This window comes from Cyprinus carpio, chromosome A24 (assembly GCF_018340385.1).
Source record: "Cyprinus carpio isolate SPL01 chromosome A24, ASM1834038v1, whole genome shotgun sequence".
NCBI classification, from domain to species: Eukaryota; Metazoa; Chordata; class Actinopteri; order Cypriniformes; family Cyprinidae; genus Cyprinus; species Cyprinus carpio.
In genome coordinates, this window is record NC_056595.1 from 9311060 (window position 1) to 9329870 (window position 18811).

The 18811-nt window shown below is 38.9% G+C and overlaps 1 pseudogene; it reads left to right on the plus strand.

Moving 5' to 3' along the window:
• The window catches only part of LOC109094241, a 29764-nt pseudogene extending 24492 nt beyond the window's left edge, over positions 1-5272 (plus strand).
• The last annotated feature ends 13539 nt before the right edge of the window (positions 5273-18811 follow it).

Consider the following 18811-nt stretch of genomic DNA (forward strand, 5'->3'; position numbering starts at 1 on the left):
GTAGGAGCAACAAAAAAATCCTGTAACAAATCCATTTTAACCTAACCTTGTAACTAAAAGAACATTTGAACAACAAATAATACTCACCAAAGCCAACAGCTCACACTTCAACTGCCAGAAAGATTTTTAAAGCCACCCCGCATCTAACTAATATATACACAACTAATTATGCTCAACCCTAGTCTTCAGCACACCCACATGCCACTCAACTGCTAACCAGTCTACCCACATTCAACACACCAAAAACAACAAACTAAAATAACAAAAAGCGTTAAGCGCTCTTCAGCCTAACACAGGGTTATTTACAGCTTATGCAGTCTAAACTGCAACATCTGAGCAATTTAGTGCAACTGTTGGGCAATTCTATCTCTCTCTCCAGTCCAAAAACCACTAATCAAATTTGCACAAATATGTATTTTAATCAGATTACAGACATACCTACATTAAAGTAAAAGATAAAAAAATGAAAATAAAGATACCAAACACAACATCAAGCCTTGGACTGGAGAGCGTGGGAAAGTCAGCAAGACCACCAGAGGCCAAGCCCCAATCTCATCCCCCTCGAGGGTGAGGAAGCCAGCATCTTATAAGCAGCATGATTAATCACAATCAATTTTCCACACCTGCGTCACAGCACTTAACCTGAAGACACAAAAAGTGTTACCCCGAGACACCTGCTGGACAAAATAAAATACTACAGCCCCTTGGATCCTCTGAGACTCACATAGGGTGGTGAAATAATCCTTTGACATGGTGAAAAATAATGAATGGTCTTGTCTCCGATTACGTTTCCCTCCAGGGGGCACAGTTCTCAGAGTAATATGACACATTGTACTCTAATTTTGTGTCCTAAACACTCGTTTTTTGGGCGGTTGACAGCTTATAAAAGTTCTGTTTTTTTTTTTTTTTTTTTAAAGCTTGTTTACTGTACACCTTGATGGTGATCGTCAAATTATGAATTGCTTAAATAATAATAGAAATTATGACTTTTTATTGAAAATAATATTTAATTTTTTTTTTTTTTTAAATTGTAAATATTGTTTTTACAATAGTTTAAGCCATCTCTGAAGGCCTAAAGGTCCCTGATGGTTCCCTTCTGCCTCAGTAAATCTAAAAGAAAACAAAGACACTGAAGTATATGGTCAAAAGATTTTTTTATTTTTGTAAAAGTAGTCATAAAGTTAAAACTGTAATATTGTTGTCACAGTGTGTGGGGGAAAAAATAAAAATATACAAAAATATATATTATTATATATATATATATATATATATATATATATATATATATAGCAAAGAGCATAGGCAGCTGTGTGAAAATATTAGCATCACTTGCTGTTGCTCCTAAAATAATAAAACAATGCCTGGCCTTACTAAAACACTTCCATATAATTTGGCACATCCTCTCTTGAATGCCACTCTTATGAACCACGTCACTTAGAAGAAATGCCTTAATTTTTGTAAAAACTGCTTTGAACGGACAGATAATGGGTTGAGTTTTGTTAATACAAAGGCCAGGACCCTTATCAGACTTGCTCACATTTAAGCCAACCTTTTATTAAACTAGGTAAGATTTGTTTCTACGGTCCTTTACATGTATATGGGGACAGACAAAATTGTTTTAGGTGTTGCCTCAAAGTGATAATTAGCTGCACCCTTGTCTAGACTAATCTTAATGAGCCACATCTCATTAGAACTGCACATAAAATTTTGAGGTGAGAGGCACAATGCTGATATGTTTGTGCTCTCACACAGGGCTTGTCAAGATTAAAGAAGCAAAAGACATTGAGACAAAACTAAATGAAGTGGAGCGACTGTTGAAGAATGCCATTAACATGCCTTGGAAGGTGAGAGATCTAACTGATGACACCATCAGGAAAAGGGTTTGTGTATTTGAGTAAAACAAACAAGAAACATGCCTTATTTTACTTTATTACCTCTTGCCAGCTAACAGTTTAATTTAATTACCTGAACATCTTCCTGAATGGTTTACTGGAAGTGTTATTTTTAATAGCTTACTAAAATTGTTTTCTCAGTTTTCCAGGTCAGAGGTTGTCTTAACATTCTTTGAACGCTCGCAGCTTGACCAGGTCCTGAGGAACGACAGTGTCCACAAAATTCAGCCGTGCTTTCAAAGTCCAGTTAAGATTTCAGGTATAGGCTTTTATTGTTAAAATGCTTGATAATATTTATGAATATTATATTATAGTGTAATATCCTTACAATTGAAGTGATACAATTAATAGTGCAACTATTGTAATACTAATACTGATGATAAAGGAACATTTAATCACAGTATAACATCAAGGCCCTGTCCACACAAACACAGATATTTTCAAAGTTTTTTTTCTATGCCATTTGGCTGTTCATCACCACATGCAAACACAGTATCAGGTCAATGAAACTGAACATTTTGAAAAATCTTGGCAGGGTGTAGATTTTGCTTGCAGTGTTGTTGTGTAGCCAGTGAAACTGAAGATTCTCTCTCGCTCTCTCAAATAAATCAATATGAATACAGAATCTATATGAAGATGATTTTTGTCTGACTTCTGATCATTCACTTGACACTTCTGCAGAGATCATGAGGTCTAATGGGTTTTGCCTGGCAAACACAGAGACCATTGTGTTTGATGAGAGCATTCCACTGGACAAAGGGAGACCCTCTTCCACTGACTCAGCCCAGCACTCGTAAGTGTCTGACATTACCTCTGACATCCCAGTCCAAGTTTCAGAGTAGGCTACATAACAATAAAGGAAATATTTTGATAAAGCTTTGTCAGAGAGCCCTGATTACATTCATACAATTTAATTTTTACATAGGCCATTGACAGCATGCTTGTGGTAATGTTTTCCTTGAGTGCATAGTCTGTCACACACAGGAAGTGGTACTTCCTTCCCTGGGTGTGAGAAGGAGGTTCTGGAATGAAACCCCAGACCCTCCCTATTAGATGTTTGATGAAATTCCTCCCACATGAATGCATGATTTTCAGAGTTCCTCCGTCCATCCCAAACACTATCTTCCTCTGTCCATCCCAAACAATAATACATCATGTGAAGTCATCAAGATTTTTTTATTTCGGTCCTCATTCACAATATCATAAGTATAGGCCTACGTATTATTACTTTATTTTTTTACAATTTTACAAAAAAGCTTAATTTAAAGGGGCACTGGTGAAAGGGTTTTTAAATCAAATTAAAATTGGCTGTCTGTACAGTAGAAGTGCAATTAAAAAAAAAAAAAAAAAAAAAGCTGCTAGCTGACCAGAGAGAACAGTGAAAAAGGATTATGGTGAAAAAAGGTAGTTATAACAAAAGCCCTGGAGCTGTCAAAGTCTACCAGACTTTTTCTAACTTTTGCTCTGGCAGACTTTTGCCGACAGATACAGTAAAATGCATATATTAGTGCAGGTAACGGAATTTTATTTATTTATTTTTTAAATGTTATCAAAAATTAAACAATAATTTATCACCAAAAATGTGATAAAACCCATAAAAACAACATTCACCCTCCACTTGTTCCAAACCTATGAGTTTCTTTCTTCTGTGTTTTTTTTTTTTTTTTTTTTTTTTTTTAAACAGATCATCACATTTTAAAGCATTTTAATTAGGCAAATTGTTGGTTAGTCAATTTAAAATCCTTCTCTCTTCCTTAGCATATAAATTGGATTTGTTGTGTATTTCAATATATGGTACCTCCACACAGAAGGATGAATGTATTACTGTGAAGTCCTGTTACAAGTGAAAAGGCAAACATGCTCCCTTTACTCTTCCTTCCATGCTTCCTATGATGCTGTAATGTACATACTATCCCAGCAGGCAGCTTACTATGTTTTGGATTTATATTGTTTCTTAAGGTTTTTTTATTTTATTTATTTTTTTAAATGGTTGAATTATCATTCAATTTGCAGGTATGATGACGATGGTAGAGAATCTTTGGATCCTGTAGATCAAGACCTAAGTGATGATGATCCTGAAGCTTACGTCACTAACCTGTCCTACTACCACCTGGTTCCCTTCGAAACTGACATCTTGGAGTGACGCACACAATTCTGCATTGGTGAATATTGACAGGGGGCACTGAATCCCACCTATCCAGCATGTACTTTCTGCCAAGCGATGGAATGTGCCAACGCTTGGATGCTTTTTCTGATTGATAGTGGCAGAAAGAGTCTGAATGCAGAGATCACTACTAGCTTCCTGCTTTGACTTTGAGAGATCAGTGCCTCATTATTCACCTAGCTGTAGCCATGCAAACGTACTAGGAACTGACATGAGGAAGAAATAAGCTGCTATCCCTGGTGTACAGATTGATGGTGGTCTGAAAAATTTGTTTAGTTTTGTTTGTAAAGTCCAGGCTGTACTGACTTTTGCCATTGTAATTTAAAATGCTGATTTAAATAGCCAAAAACTGAAAAAGGGCATATGTTAAAGTTGAAAACCCATTTCATCAGCTAAAACCTGCTTTATTGATCTTAGTGTTAAAGGCACTGAGGTTAAGCAAAATTAAGTTTGCAGATGTATAAAGGTGTCTGTCTTGTCAGAGAATTTAAATTTGCTTTCAGAAGATATTTTTATTAACTTATGGCCTCTTTTCTACTGAATGACTGTGGACAGTAGCTGAACTTTATTCTTTTTCCCTTGAATTCAAAGGGCTTGCACACTCACTTGGCACACGGCTCCTAGTCCATGCACACACACACAAAATGATTGGAAGTAGGACAGTGGGTTAAGTATTTGTCTTTGAGAGTATAAATATATATATATTTTTTCAACATGCAAGTGAGCTGATGCTTGGTTAAATTTTTTTTTTTCAGGATGCACATAATGTTTTAACATCCATCAAGCCTAGATAAATGTATTACTTACTCCCTCTCTCACATCTAAATCTGGATGCATGTGAGCAAAATACCAGAGATATTACTGAAATCTTGATGGATGCAAACAAAGTACAGAAGCAAAGACTGTGCTTAAAGTGATTGAAGTACATGGATATAACCAAATACAGAGCATATAACATATCAGGTATACATATCAGAGAAAAGATCCTAAAGATGTTATTTTTTGATCACTGGAATTTTGAGGTAATGATTATTTTTATAAGCATTGGAAATAACTTCACATTATCTGTTATGTTGTACATACTTTTATATGTAGCATTACGTGATGCATTTTTGACCGCTGGGCACCACATCATATATTGCTAATGATCGTAATTCATACAGTATATTTGAAGTTAACTGCATAACTTGTGAAAAATGTATAAATAACATGCCATTAAAGCAGAATCACTGTTTCACGGCTGATCACTGAAACGGCCAGCGATTCACTGAACGAGCCGTATAACATCAAATCTGCGCTGGATATTAATATCCAAAGTATAGTGAAAACACTATTAATTAGCACAGTAACAAGATCGGCAGTTTAAGACATTAACTTGTGAGCACAAAACACAAGATACTTCTCTTTTCAATATAAATAAGGCTTTATTAGATAAATCTAAGACATATAAACTAATCTAACACATAAGCACACGCACTCACATATTCACACAAGTTGCAGGAAGATAGAAACGTTAGGAAAGAGTGAGTTTAAGAGAATGAAAATGTGAAATCCCAAGTTTACAGCAATACGTGAAATTGCATAGACATGAACAACCATTTAATCACTTAATTAACCCTCGCACTGAGTTCCTCAATGAGGTTAAAATTATATTAGATAACACCAGTACAGATGTGAGTCTGGAGGTTACTTGCGTTGCCTGTTTAACGGGGTTCCCTTTGTTGTCGCTGAAAAGGGGGTTTCCCGAAGTTGCTGATTGGCTGGAAGTTCAGTAGTCGTTGAAGTGACGTCTTGGGAAGCCCGTGGTTGGGCGTTGGCTGAAGATGCGGAGTTGTGGGCTGGCTGAAGTTTCAGACGGGCACTCGAGGTCAGACTCGGAGACACGGCGTTACAAAACTTAACTCAGAACACGAAACTCTCAAACGGAAAAGAAAAGAAACTAAAGTAAAAGAACAGAAGTAAAGTTTGACGAGACTAGGTGGTGTTTTTTCTTCTCATCGTGGCTAAGTAGCAGCAGGCGTGCAGGCCGAAGCACGCTGGAACGGCGCTCGAAGAACGCTAAAAGTGATGACAAAGCATGACTAAAAGCAGGCTAAAAGCCGGCTAAAAGCTAAAAGCCGCATGAAAGCTAAAAGCATGACTAAAAGCTAAACGCAAAGCTAAAAGCTAAAAAGCAAAAATTTGATGGTGTCCTGAGTATTTAAACTGGCCTTTTGGCCACACCTCAAATGTTGTCTTGACCAATTAGATATTGTCTTTTCTCGGGGTGTTACATTGTTTGTCCCACCCATTCATAAATCATATGTTATCTTATCAAGCACGAGGTCCGAATTTTCCCACTCTTGCAGGGTATAATTTGGACATGATTCCTATAACAAGAATATGATACATTTGACAAATAACTGATGGTCAGAAACGTTTCAAGCAAGAAGATTCGAACACACACATACTAAACATGAATATGATCCCTTAAGCTATTCAAGAGTTATTTAAAAAGACATACACAATAAGTGATTAGAAACATTATAAATCAATGTGTGGGTTACATGTATGATATGGAGTTGAGCAATGGACTGAAATCCATTTAGAAGTCTTTTTTGAGTTCATTTTGGTGCATATATGCATTGGAAGGCATTCTCTGTGCCATTCTGGTGAGTAAGGATATGTCCTGTGAAGACCAGAGGGGTTAACAGGTCTCCTTAGGAATTTCAGTCTGGTTTTGCTAGGTGAGGGGGGGGAGTCAATCCAACGATCTTGTTTACTCTCATGGCTTTACATGTGAGGGTCAGACTGTCCATCTCTTCGATTACTTGCCCCAAATTAGACAATCTCTTCTTCGAATTGAAATTGTCAATAATTGTTCTAATGGTGTTAATGTTGAAAGCTGTTCTGTGAAAGAGTTGGTGGTTGGTTATCAGACTGTGGTGCTAGGAGTTGATTTACAACATCCTGCCTTTCTGTGGAATTCGGCTCATGTTTCAACCAGGCTCCCGATCGAATCTTTAATTTGTCTGGTTCACGCTACATATACCCCCCCTCGATCGGCGAGGTGTTTAGCTGAAGACATCGTCGATCGCTGGAGAAACAAAGGCAGAAGAAGCAGACAAACACAGCAAACAACAAGACAACACCTCCATGACAGTTACTGTACTGGTGCAGGCATCAGGTTATTTAGGCACACGTGGTTAAGTTCAATTAGTCAATGTAGTTTAGTACATTGAGGATAGTTTAGATCATTTTGGAAATCGTTGTTTTATTTTGATTCACCAATCAAATTTGTGGTTAACTTTGTTTGGTTCTTCTAGGTTGTCTTAATTTAAACGTTTACCGTTAATTTTCTAGTAACATCATTTGCAATGAAATGAGTTGACCTATCGTGCATGGAGCTCTCTGGCTTCCATTCAGTTTAGAGTGGCTGGCGGATATTAGGTGTGGTGAGTCAATCCTAATATCAGACCTTCGACCCTTGCAGGGTGTCTAGGTGTTTCACCTACTCAGGAAAGAGGGGAAGGAGAAGGATAGGTAAAAGAATAACAAAAACAAAACAAACAAAACAAAGCTGCTGTGGGTTTTCCTAGCATGGCTTACAACTGCTGTTGAGCTAGGATGTCATGTGCAGCTAGTGTGTCATGTACCTTAACTTAGTGTCAGATGTTATAACCTATTGTGAGGATGGCTGCATGTTTCTTCATGGAGGGTATATGTAACTTTGTTACACTAAAATTTGGACATTATACCTGTGGGAAGAATATGTTTGTTGAATGTGTTATCAGTAGATGTGGTTACCTCTGGGTGTAGGTAATGCTGTGTGTGTTAAAGGTGTAGTGTATGTGTGGTCAGATCTGTTTCAGTCTGTGTTGTCTCCCCCCTTTGCTTGTATGTCACTGAAGACTGGCTCTCTGCATCCTTGGCTTGGATGAGGGCGTGTCCATGGTCTAATGGGGGTCAGTCCAGCAAGGCAGGAAGTTCTTTAGAAGACAGTCGGAGGTAGTTTGGCATGGCTGTGTGAAGCTGGGTTGCAAAACTTTGTCTCCTATGTTGCACTCTTCTTGTGATGCCTTCTGGCTGTGGCAGACTTTCTGACCTTCTGTGCTCTGGTGGTTGCTGTTGCACAGACAGGAATGTGGTTCTTGGAGTTGGAGTTCATTTGACAGTTTGTTAGTGAGCGTTGGGTGACTGAGGTGATGTTTTTTTAGTACCTCAGATTTTTCATCAACGGTTGGCCGTGAAAGACTTGTTCATTCCGGGTGGTTGTTGAACAGGTGCTTGTCATCTCTGATGTGGTGTACCAGGTGATCACCGGCCTTCCGTTCTGTCGCTGGTCACAGCAAGCATGACTCAACTTTGTGGTCATAAGTGTGAAACTGGTCTTGAAGGAACTCTTTCAGTTGTCTCATGACTTGTTCCATGTCTTCTGACGGTAAGCTGTCATGTTCTTGTGAATACTCAGCACTGTGCATGTCTGAGTGGTGCTGAGGTGGGTTTTCGTTGTCGCTTACCCACATGACTTGCTCTTGGATGAGTCAGGTGATTACCTTTGGATGTCTGGTTAGGTTTCCAGTTGTTCTTATCATTTTGGTTTCTTGAGAAACGTGGCTGGTCCCATGGATTTTTCCAGCGGTTGGGCTGAAAGCGGTTGTGGACATGGGTGTCACGTTCTCTGTGCTCTTGATGGAAGACTCTGGTGTTGTGATGCCACTGGGTGTCGTCGAGTGCAAGGCTTGAGTCTTTGTTGACAGAGTTCAAGAGTGTGGATGTTTTGTTACCTTTCTTTGAGGCCATCTTCTGCTTGTTATAGGCCTTCTGTGTTAGGTCACGCAACTGTTGGATGGTCATGGAGTGTGGACAGGCCATGACGCCTAGATGGTGGCTGACTCCAGGGTGCAGATTCTTTAGGAAGAGGCTTTTGAAGTTCACATCCTCTTCAAGGTCAGGCTTGTTGTGTGCACCAAAGTAGGCTTGTCGGAGTCGGTTGTAGTAAGCTTGTGGAGTCTCTTGTCGACCTTGTTTGGTTTCCAAGGCAGTCAACAGTCCATGTTCAGACTCTGGGTCTGTAAACTCTTTAATCAGGACCTCACGAAGTCGCTGGTAGTTTGACTTTATTTGACTGGGCTGTCGATCTAGGAAGTTTCGTACCTCGGGACTGGACGTGGCTCGAAGGATGTATAACCTGTCTCTGTCAGTCACATGAGGTCTCATTTCCAGATGAAATTCGATATCTTGCAGGTAAGCCTGGATGTCGTGGCCCTCTGTGGAGTTCGGGTTGAACCTGCTGATGTTTTCAGACAGCTTGTTGAGGTCTTTGATGGTCATCCCGTGTGCAGCTCTAAGGTCTTGGACGGGAGGTTTTCTTTCGTTGGCAGGAAAGGGTTGTGTGGCGAAGGCAGGTGAGGTTTTGAGTTGTTGCCCTTCGCTCCTTTCGTCATATGCCAGTTCTTGGACGTGGGACTCTGCTCTGCTCAGCAGTGATGAGGCTAAGAGATGTTTCTCTTTCCTTGGCTCTTGTTTCTGCTTGTAAGCATATTGGAGTTCTTTTCTGACCATGTAGAGCTCATCGTTGGTATCGTCTAGTTGTTGGGTCAGATTGTCCGTTTCAGTCCTGTACCTTTCAAGGTGGTCTTTCAAAGCACTGACTTCAGAATTCTTGTCTCTGATATCATTCTTGGCTTTCTCTAGTAGCTGTTCGGCATACTGGAGTCTGTTTACCAGGTCTCTCTGGGCAGCTGTTGCATGTTGCTGGTCAAGCTGAGCTGCTGCCAGGGCTGCTTGGAGCTTCTTAACTTGTTCCGTTGTTTCCTGCTCCCTCTCGTTGGGTGCTTTGAGTTGATCTTGAACTTTCACTTCCAGCTTGTCTATGCGACGTTGAGCACGTGTCAGCTCCTCTTGAAGGTGGGTGATGTGCTTGTCGCTCAGTTTCAGCTGGGTTGTGAAGGCATAGCTTAGGGAGCTGGTGATCTTGACTAGCTCCTCGTGGTTGTTGTTCTGGCTTGAATCTTGTGTCAGGAATCTTCTCAGGATTAGGATTATTATTAAAAATAATAACAGTTCAAATGTCTTGGGGGTGAGGCTGTCTGTCATGCCTCTCAGCCAATTGTTCACATCTTTCCCATGGGTGATGGGGTCTGCAGTCTGCGGCATGTTTGCACGATGGGGAGAAGAGAGACTGACACAGATCTGTGTGGAGTAAAAGCCTATGTGTGGTGGGACAACTAAGTGTTGTGTCAGTGATTGTGAACCACTAGTGAAGTGTGGTGATGACTGTGTTGTTCTCAGGGTGTCTAAGTAGACTAGAGATGCGAAGACTTTGTCACTCTAATGAGGAAGAGGGAAAAAAAAGAGAAAGAGGTGAAAAACAAATTTAATGACAAGCAACAATTTCTGTTTTTCAAATGAGGAAAATTAATTTTCCCAATTAAATGTTATCAAGAAGGTAAACAATATTATTAAATCTCTTGTTTTGGACAAAAGAATACAATAATAATGCTGATATCTCTTTCCTTAGTCTGACAGGATTGACACCGTACACCTTACAGTTGGACCACTCACCAGGGAGGCTGCGAAGGCGACAGTTGTTCAACACGTATCTCTATTAAATTGATCTCAATGTTGGATGAGATGCTAAAACTTGGATTGCGTTTCCAAATGTAGGGAGGTTAGGAAGAACAAAGGAGAGGTTGATTACAATCAAATTCATAAGGGTGATTCGTCTTCTTTGACAAGATTGCGTATTTCATTCACTTAGAATTGATTGATGGTTCTTACATGTCCCTACAAATGTTAAAAGTGAAGAGGAAAGGAAAGGAGAGAGAGGGACTGAGATGGTAAGTCTCAGTAGCGGATATCTCAACTACGAGGAGAGCGTTGTTTTAGTTGCTGCACAAATAATCAAACAAAATAAACTTTAAGTGAAAGAGAGTTGTCTTTCTAATTTATTTGAACTCGTAGTGAGGGATAACAATGTCTCCTTTTAGGGCTCAGGTGTGTCGTTCCCAAGCTAGGATACACAGAGGAAAGAAATGGTAAGAAAAGGTCAAATTAAAAAAAAGTAATAAATGGGCAAAATAAGCAAAAATTAAATTAAATAAAGGAGAAAATCTATAAATAAAACAATAGTGGCTAAGTGTATAACCAAAACAGGAAGAAAGAGGGGTAAACCGCAATAAAATAAGTACAAGTCTGAATAGAATATATTCAGATGGGTAATAAATAAACTAGGTAGAACAAGTTTACTTAAACTTTCAAAGTTCAAGTCTTATTCGTACCTAAAATAATTAGGCCCAAAAGAGAATACTAGAAGTAATGATCATATGAAATGATCTGAGGGGGAAATTTGAATGATTCCAAATAAATTTAATGTTGCAATTAAATTTGAATTTGAGACAACTAATAATTGTGAGTGAATATTTCCCTTTCTAGTAAAATGCCAATAAATGGTATCGTGAGAAAAGAGAGAGAAAGAGACCAACAAGTGTTAGTTGAGATGTTTAAAGGGTTAAATCACTTTAGCGCTGCCCGAACAGACACTATTCAACCACTGGATGTTAATGCTAACGGCTAACCTTTGAGGCTATTGGCTTTAGCATAGACTTCAATGTAAATACAACTGTTTCGTTAGCTTAGCAACACCGTGGAGTTTGTTTACACTAGCGTCGATGCACTGCGCGTGCGCAGTTCAAAGTTGCTCCGGAAGTATGTTAAGACTTCCGTGTCACGGTCGTAACTGTGGCAACCAAAACAAACTCTAGTGGACTAGCACATGAATCATTGCATTGCAAGTACAGTTAAGCATGTTACATGAAATGTCGGCGCATTTCAACACTGTACAAATAACAACACCGCTTTTAGTTGGTTTTGCGATGTGGCGCTTAAACTCTCAGTTCGTATAGAGTTAACTTTAACTTAATTCAAATAGCAGCTTCGTGCTGTAGTTAAGGGAAAAGTGAGGGCGATCTCGGCGGATCTGAAATCTTCGTGCCAGTTTCTCTGGACACGTAAACACAAACACAACAGGTTTTCTTCGCTGTTGGTACAAACTTAAAATTTACTTGATCAAGCTTTTAAAACACTCCCATCACACTCGGACACACGCAGTGTTAAGCGAGATTGCATTCACTTTGTGAACAGGGAAACATTATTCTCTAATGTTTAACCCAGGGAGTCGAATAGCATTTGATTCGGCAGTGGAACACGCACTGGCAATCAAGCTATGAATAACGAGGCTTTGATAAATAGATTGAGGAACACGCTCAAAACTATTCTTTATACACCGATTTATTTCCCTTTGAATTAACGTTACTACAGTTTAGCTCCGTTCAGCGAACGGTGACTGAGATTCCCTGCCGGGAGTATAGCTTTTGAGAGGCACTGGAACACGCAGTGAAATCAATTTAGCTATAAACAAGGCATTACAAAAATGAGGAACACGCTCAATTTCTACCTTATTGTACGATCTCAGATGTTAACTTTAAGTTCACTTACTGCCGTTTAACAATGAAGAGGCGGACTTGAGTTACAGCCTCCTCTGCGTTCATTCTATTCAAGCGGTCGCGCGCTGCTTACGTCACGGGTCACACACACACACACACACGTCTCGACTCAGCTTCTCATCTTTCATCCGCAGCAAAAGAAAAGATTAAATAACTTGGTTTATGCTCACAATTTAGATTAAACTGCCCGCATCCTCCACCATAATACTGTAAGGGAAACAGGTCAATTTAGCTCAAAGGGAATCATTTAGATTTTAAAGGGAATTTGAACAGAATCACTGTTTCACGGCTGATCACTGAAACGGCCAGCGATTCACTGAACGAGCCGTTTAACATCAAATCTGCGCTGGATATTAATATCCAAAGTATAGTGAAAACACTATTAATTAGCACAGTAACAAGATCGGCAGTTTAAGACATTAACTTGTGAGCACAAAACACAAGATACTTCTCTTTTCAATATAAATAAGGCTTTATTAGATAAATCTAAGACATATAAACTAATCTAACACATAAACACACGCACTCACACATTCACACAAGTTGCAGGAGGATAGAAAGTTAGGAAAGAATGAGTTTAAGAGAATGAAAATGTGAAATCCCAAGTTTACAGCAATACGTGAAATTGCATAGACATGAACAACCATTTAATCACTTAATTAACCCTCGCACTGAGTTCCTCAATGAGGTTAAAATAATATTAGATAACACCAGTACAGATGTGAGTCTGGAGGTTACTTGCGTTGCCTGTTTAACGGGGTTCCCTTTGTTGTCGCTGAAAAGGGGGTTTCCCGAAGTTGCTGATTGGCTGGAAGTTCAGTAGTCGTTGAAGTGACGTCTTGGGAAGCCCGTGGTTGGGCGTTGGCTGAAGATGCGGAGTTGTAGGCTGGCTGAAGTTTCAGACGGGCACTCGAGGTCAAACTCGGAGACACGGCGTTACAAAACTTAACTCAGAACACGAAACTCTCAAACGGAAAAGAAAAGAAACTAAAGTAAAAGAACAGAAGTAAAGTTTGACGAGACTAGGTGGTGTTTCTTCTCATCGTGGCTAAGTAGCAGCAGGCGTGCAGGCCGAAGCACGCTGGAACGGCGCTCGAAGAACGCTAAAAGTGATGACAAAGCATGACTAAAAGCAGGCTAAAAGCCAGCATGACTGATAGCAAAAGCTAAAAGCTAAAAGCTCAAAGCTAAAAGCATGACTAAAAGCTTATAGCAAAAGCTAAAAGCCGCATGACTGATAGCAAAGCTAAAAAAGCCAAAGGCTAAAAGCAAATATTGATGGTGTCCTGAGTATTTAAACTGGCCTTTTGGCCACACCTCAAATGTTGTCTTGACCAATTAGATATTGTCTTTTCTCGTGTGTGTTGCATTGTTTGTCCCACCCATTCATAAATCATATGTTATCTTATCAAGCACGAGGTCCGAATTTTCCCGCTCTTGCAGGGTATAATTTGGACATGATTCCTATAACAAGAATATGATACATTTGATAAATAACTGATGGTCAGAAACGTTTCAAGCAAGAAGATTCGAACACACACACATAACATGAATATGATCCCTTAAGCTATTCAAGAGTTATTTAAAAAGACATACACAATAAGTGATTAGAAACATTATAATCAAATGTGTGGGTTACATGTATGATATGGAGTTGAGCAATGGACTGAAATCCATTTAGAAGTCTTTTTTGAGTTCATTTTGGTGCATATATGCATTGGAAGGCATTCTCTGTGCCATTCTGGGGAGTAAGGATATGTCCTGTGAAGACCAGAGGGGTTAACAGGTCTCCTTAGGAATTTCAGTCTGGTTCTGCTAGGTGGGGGGGAAGTCAATCCAACGATCTTGTTTACTCTCATGGCTTTACATGTGAGGGTCAGACTGTCCATCTCTTCGATTACTTGCCCCAAATTAGACAATCTCTTCTTCGAATTGAAATTGTCAATAATTGTTCTAATGGTGTTAATGTTGAAAGCTGTTCTGTGAAAGAGTTGGTTGGTTTTTAATATGGACAGTTGTAACACTTAACAAAAAGGGTAGTACTGCCTGACACGCTCACCAGAGGCGGGGGACGAATAACAGCTTACTTGAGTATCAAGAGTACAAGAGTACATTTTCAAAATATTGCATTACTACTGCCACAGTTCTTACATTTATGTACAGTTATGAAAAATTTTAATGTTAATACCTTGGAGAATGTAAAAGGAATTGAAAGGAAAATCAAGTCATTTTCATCTTTTTACCATGTTGCTTTATTTATCATTTCTCACTTGCGCACAATGGCAACGCTCTGACAAACCTCTGCTAGAGTTTTAATGGAATTTTTGCACCCACATTTGAACCTGACTGTGTTAAACACACCGCATACTCAAGAACATCAAAGCAAATGCTTAGCTTAAATTAATGTGTAATATCAGAAAAGAAAATTCAACTAAGAATTGTGTGTACATGTGAGTTTTTCTGTTTTTTTTTTTTCATCAATCAAATCAATAAACCTAAATCAGCAAAGAAGGCAATATAGCAATGTTCTGACACACCTCTGAACCTGACCGTGTTATACACACAGCATAGAAGAGAAAATAATAATAATTAAAGAAAATCAGCTAATCAGCTGTGTTTAGGTCAGCGTACAAAGAAGGAAAAATAAAATTCAGCTAATTTGAGTGACAGTATTAAGCCCCTTCCTCTCACAGACATACAGGCACACACAATCTATGTGTGACAACTGTATGTGTGTGTGTGTGTGTGTACTGTACTTCAATTCAATCAAATGTCATAAAGTCTTTGGCGGATAGCTGAATGTGATTGCTGATAGGCTGTGTCCCAATCAGTGGCACCTGCACAATCCAATCACGTTTGAGAGGGAAACAACAAATTTCCGAGATTTTTCTTTTTTTCCGTCGCACAAATTTTTTTATCGGATAGGCGTTTTTTCCACACGGAATCCGGCGTTTTGGAAGAGTGAAACCGATGTTTTTTGAAACCGGGTCCCAGAGTTGATAAATTTTAAAAATGCCGCCTTTGCGTTTTCATCTGGATGGCGAATCCGTATATTTTCTGAAATTATGAAGTCATCAGCCCACGTCTCGCCCTAATCCGACACCGCTATGTCACGTAACAGCAACAAAAACATGAACAAACACTGAACGATTGTCTTTTTATTAACTAACATTAACACAGATTAATAAATGTATTGTTCCACGTTCGTGTGCCACGCGCAAGGTTTATGAGCATAGTCCAAGTCTTCTCCGTTTTTAGTGTATCTCTGTGGCAGAATTACAGTGCCACATGCTGGTCTGGCATGTATACTACATCGTTTTGCGGTTTCGTGTGGACACGGATATTTCTTGAGATGAGGAAAAAAAAGTTAGTATTGGGGTAAGCTCCGTGTGGACGGGGCCAAAGAAGTAACGGGTACTTACGGTTATGGATAGAAATGTAGCGGAGTAAAGAGTACAATATTTGCCTCTCAAATGTATTTGAGTAAAGTCATGAGTACTCCCCAAAAATGATACTCGAGTAAAGTACAGATCTCTCAAAATTGTACTTAAGTACTGTACTCAAGTAAATGTACTCCGTTACTGTCTGGCTCTGCGAGTCACCCATATGAAAGATACTTGCTGTATATGTTAAATCCTGTAAAAGTAAATGTTAATATCACATTAAGTTTGTCCTTTTATCCGGCACTTGGTCTCCTGTTACTACAGTACAGCACCATAAGTTGATGACTTTTATTTTGAAATATCCTTCAAATCATGAACTTTATTTCTCAATTTTAATTTGTGAAACAATGGATTGCCAAATCACCACTGTCCATCCAGAACATCGATTTGACAATAATAATCTGAAAAGAAATTTGTCAGAAAAACTTAACAGCTTTTCAGGCAACAGTACTTTAACTCTGCAGCAGTACAGGTAAGAAATTTCAACTGCGGTAAAGTTGGTTTTATGTTGGATATTCTTTAGACTTTCGATCTTTTCTTCTGCATTAATTTATATGTAATCGCATGATACTCATTGATCATGCTGTATCTCGTTCAGATCACATTTAAAAGTATAATATCAAAATTAATAATAATATTATTCAATTATGTAATTATTCTAAGCATCTGAAGGGAAAAAAGTCCTCACAACTATCCTCACTTGGGCACGTCAAGGGAGTATCTCAAAAGTGCAATCCACAATAAACTTGGTTAAATATGTGCTTTATTCCATAAAAACACTAAAAATGTGACTCATTTACATGTGTAGTTTGTTAGCAAACAGATTAAGTATAGATTAATACAATTTACATATTTTATATGATTAATATATCTCTTATAAATATGTAAGTAAACTGAATGTCTTAATGAAATAAATATATTTAACTTTGTGGTTGTTTTATCAAAAGAGCTCAAATTACCTACAAAGTATTTATACGTTATGAATTGTTGAAATTTTCAAATCTATATAACTTTGTGGTCATGTGACCCGATGATGTTATATCTGTAATATCCTCCAACACACCTGACACACATCTTACACGACTTGGATTTTGGAAATATGATTTGGTCTATTTGGGATTTTTTTTTTTTCCAGTTATTTGAATCTACACTCACCGGCCACTTTATTAGTTACACCTATTCAATTGCTTGGTAACACAAATTGGTAATCAGCCAATCACGTGGCAGCAACTCAATGCATTTAGGCATCTAGATGTGGTTAAGACGAATAGCTGAAGTTCAAACCGAGCATCAGAATGGGGAAGAAAGGGGATTTAAGTGACTTTGAACGTGGAATGGTTGTTGGTCTGAGAAGGGCTGCTCTGAGTATTTCAGAAACTGCTGATCTACTGGGATTTTCACACACAACCATCTCTAGGGTTTAGAAAGAATGGTCCAAAAAAAGAGAACATATCCAGTGAGCAGAAGTTGTGTGGACGAAAATGTTTTGTTGATGTCAGAGGTCAAAGGAGAATGGGCAGACTGGTTAGAGATGATAGAAAGGCAAGAGTAACTCAAATAACCACTCGTTACAACCAAGGTATGCAGAATACCATCTGCGCACAGCACGTTGAACCCTGAAGCAGATGGGCTACAGCAGCAGAAGACCACATCGAGTGCCGCTCCTGTCATCTAAGAACAGGAAATGGAGGCAGTTCTCCTCTGACCAGACGAAACCAACAGTTCAATTCCAGGCTGCAGCAAAGTCAGATTGTGCAGAAGAATCGTCTGAGACAAGGTCTTTACAGGGGATCTGTCTCTGGGGCTCTAGTTGTCCTGGTCTCAGCTGTCTTTCAGGGCTGTAGAGGTCCTTTCTAGGTGCTGATCCACCATCTGGTCTGGATACGTACTGGATCCGGGTGACTGCAGTGACCCTCTGACTTGGATACAGACTGGATCTGGTGGCTACGGTGACCTCAGAATAAGAGAGAAACAGACTAATATTAGCGTAGATGCCATTCTTCTAATTTAATGCAGCCTAAAAATCCTTTAACGGATTTGGATATTAGAAGCATATTAGTGTGTTATGTGTAAGCCAGGTTAAAGAGATGGGTCTTTAATCTAAATTTAAACCGCAAGAGTGTGTCTGCCTCCTGAACAATTTTAGAGTTTAGGCGCTAAATAGGAAAAGGATCTAATTAATCAAATTGCCTGAGTTTTGAGAATGCAGCAGACGTGGAGGATTATAATGTAACGAGCTCGTTCACACAATACTGAGGTGCTAAACCATTCAGGGCTTTATAAGTAAAAAGCAAGATTTTAAAATCTACACGATGTTTGATGGGGAGCCAGTGCAGTGTTGACAGGACCGGGCTAATATGGTCATACTTCTTGGTTCTAGTAAGAACTCTAGCTGCTGCATTTTGGACTAACTGGAGTTTGTTTACTAAGTGTGCAGAACAACCACCCAATAAAGCATAACAATAATCTAACCTTGAGGTCATAAACGCATGGATTGACATTTCTGCATTTGACATTGAGAGGATAGGCCATAATTTAGATATATTTTTGAGATGGAAAAATGCAGTTTTACAAATGCTAGAAATGTGGCTTTCTAAGGAAAGATTGCTATCAAATAGCACACCTAGGTTCCTAACTGATGACAAAGAATTGACAGAGCAGCTATCAAGTCTTAGACAGTGTTCTAGGTTATTACATGCAGTTAATTAACACCTCTGTTTTTTCAGGATTTAGAAGTAAGAAATTACTCGTCAACCAGTTTTTTTATTTTGACTATGCATTCCGTTAGTTTTTCAAACTGGTATGTTTCACGGGCCGCGAAGAAAT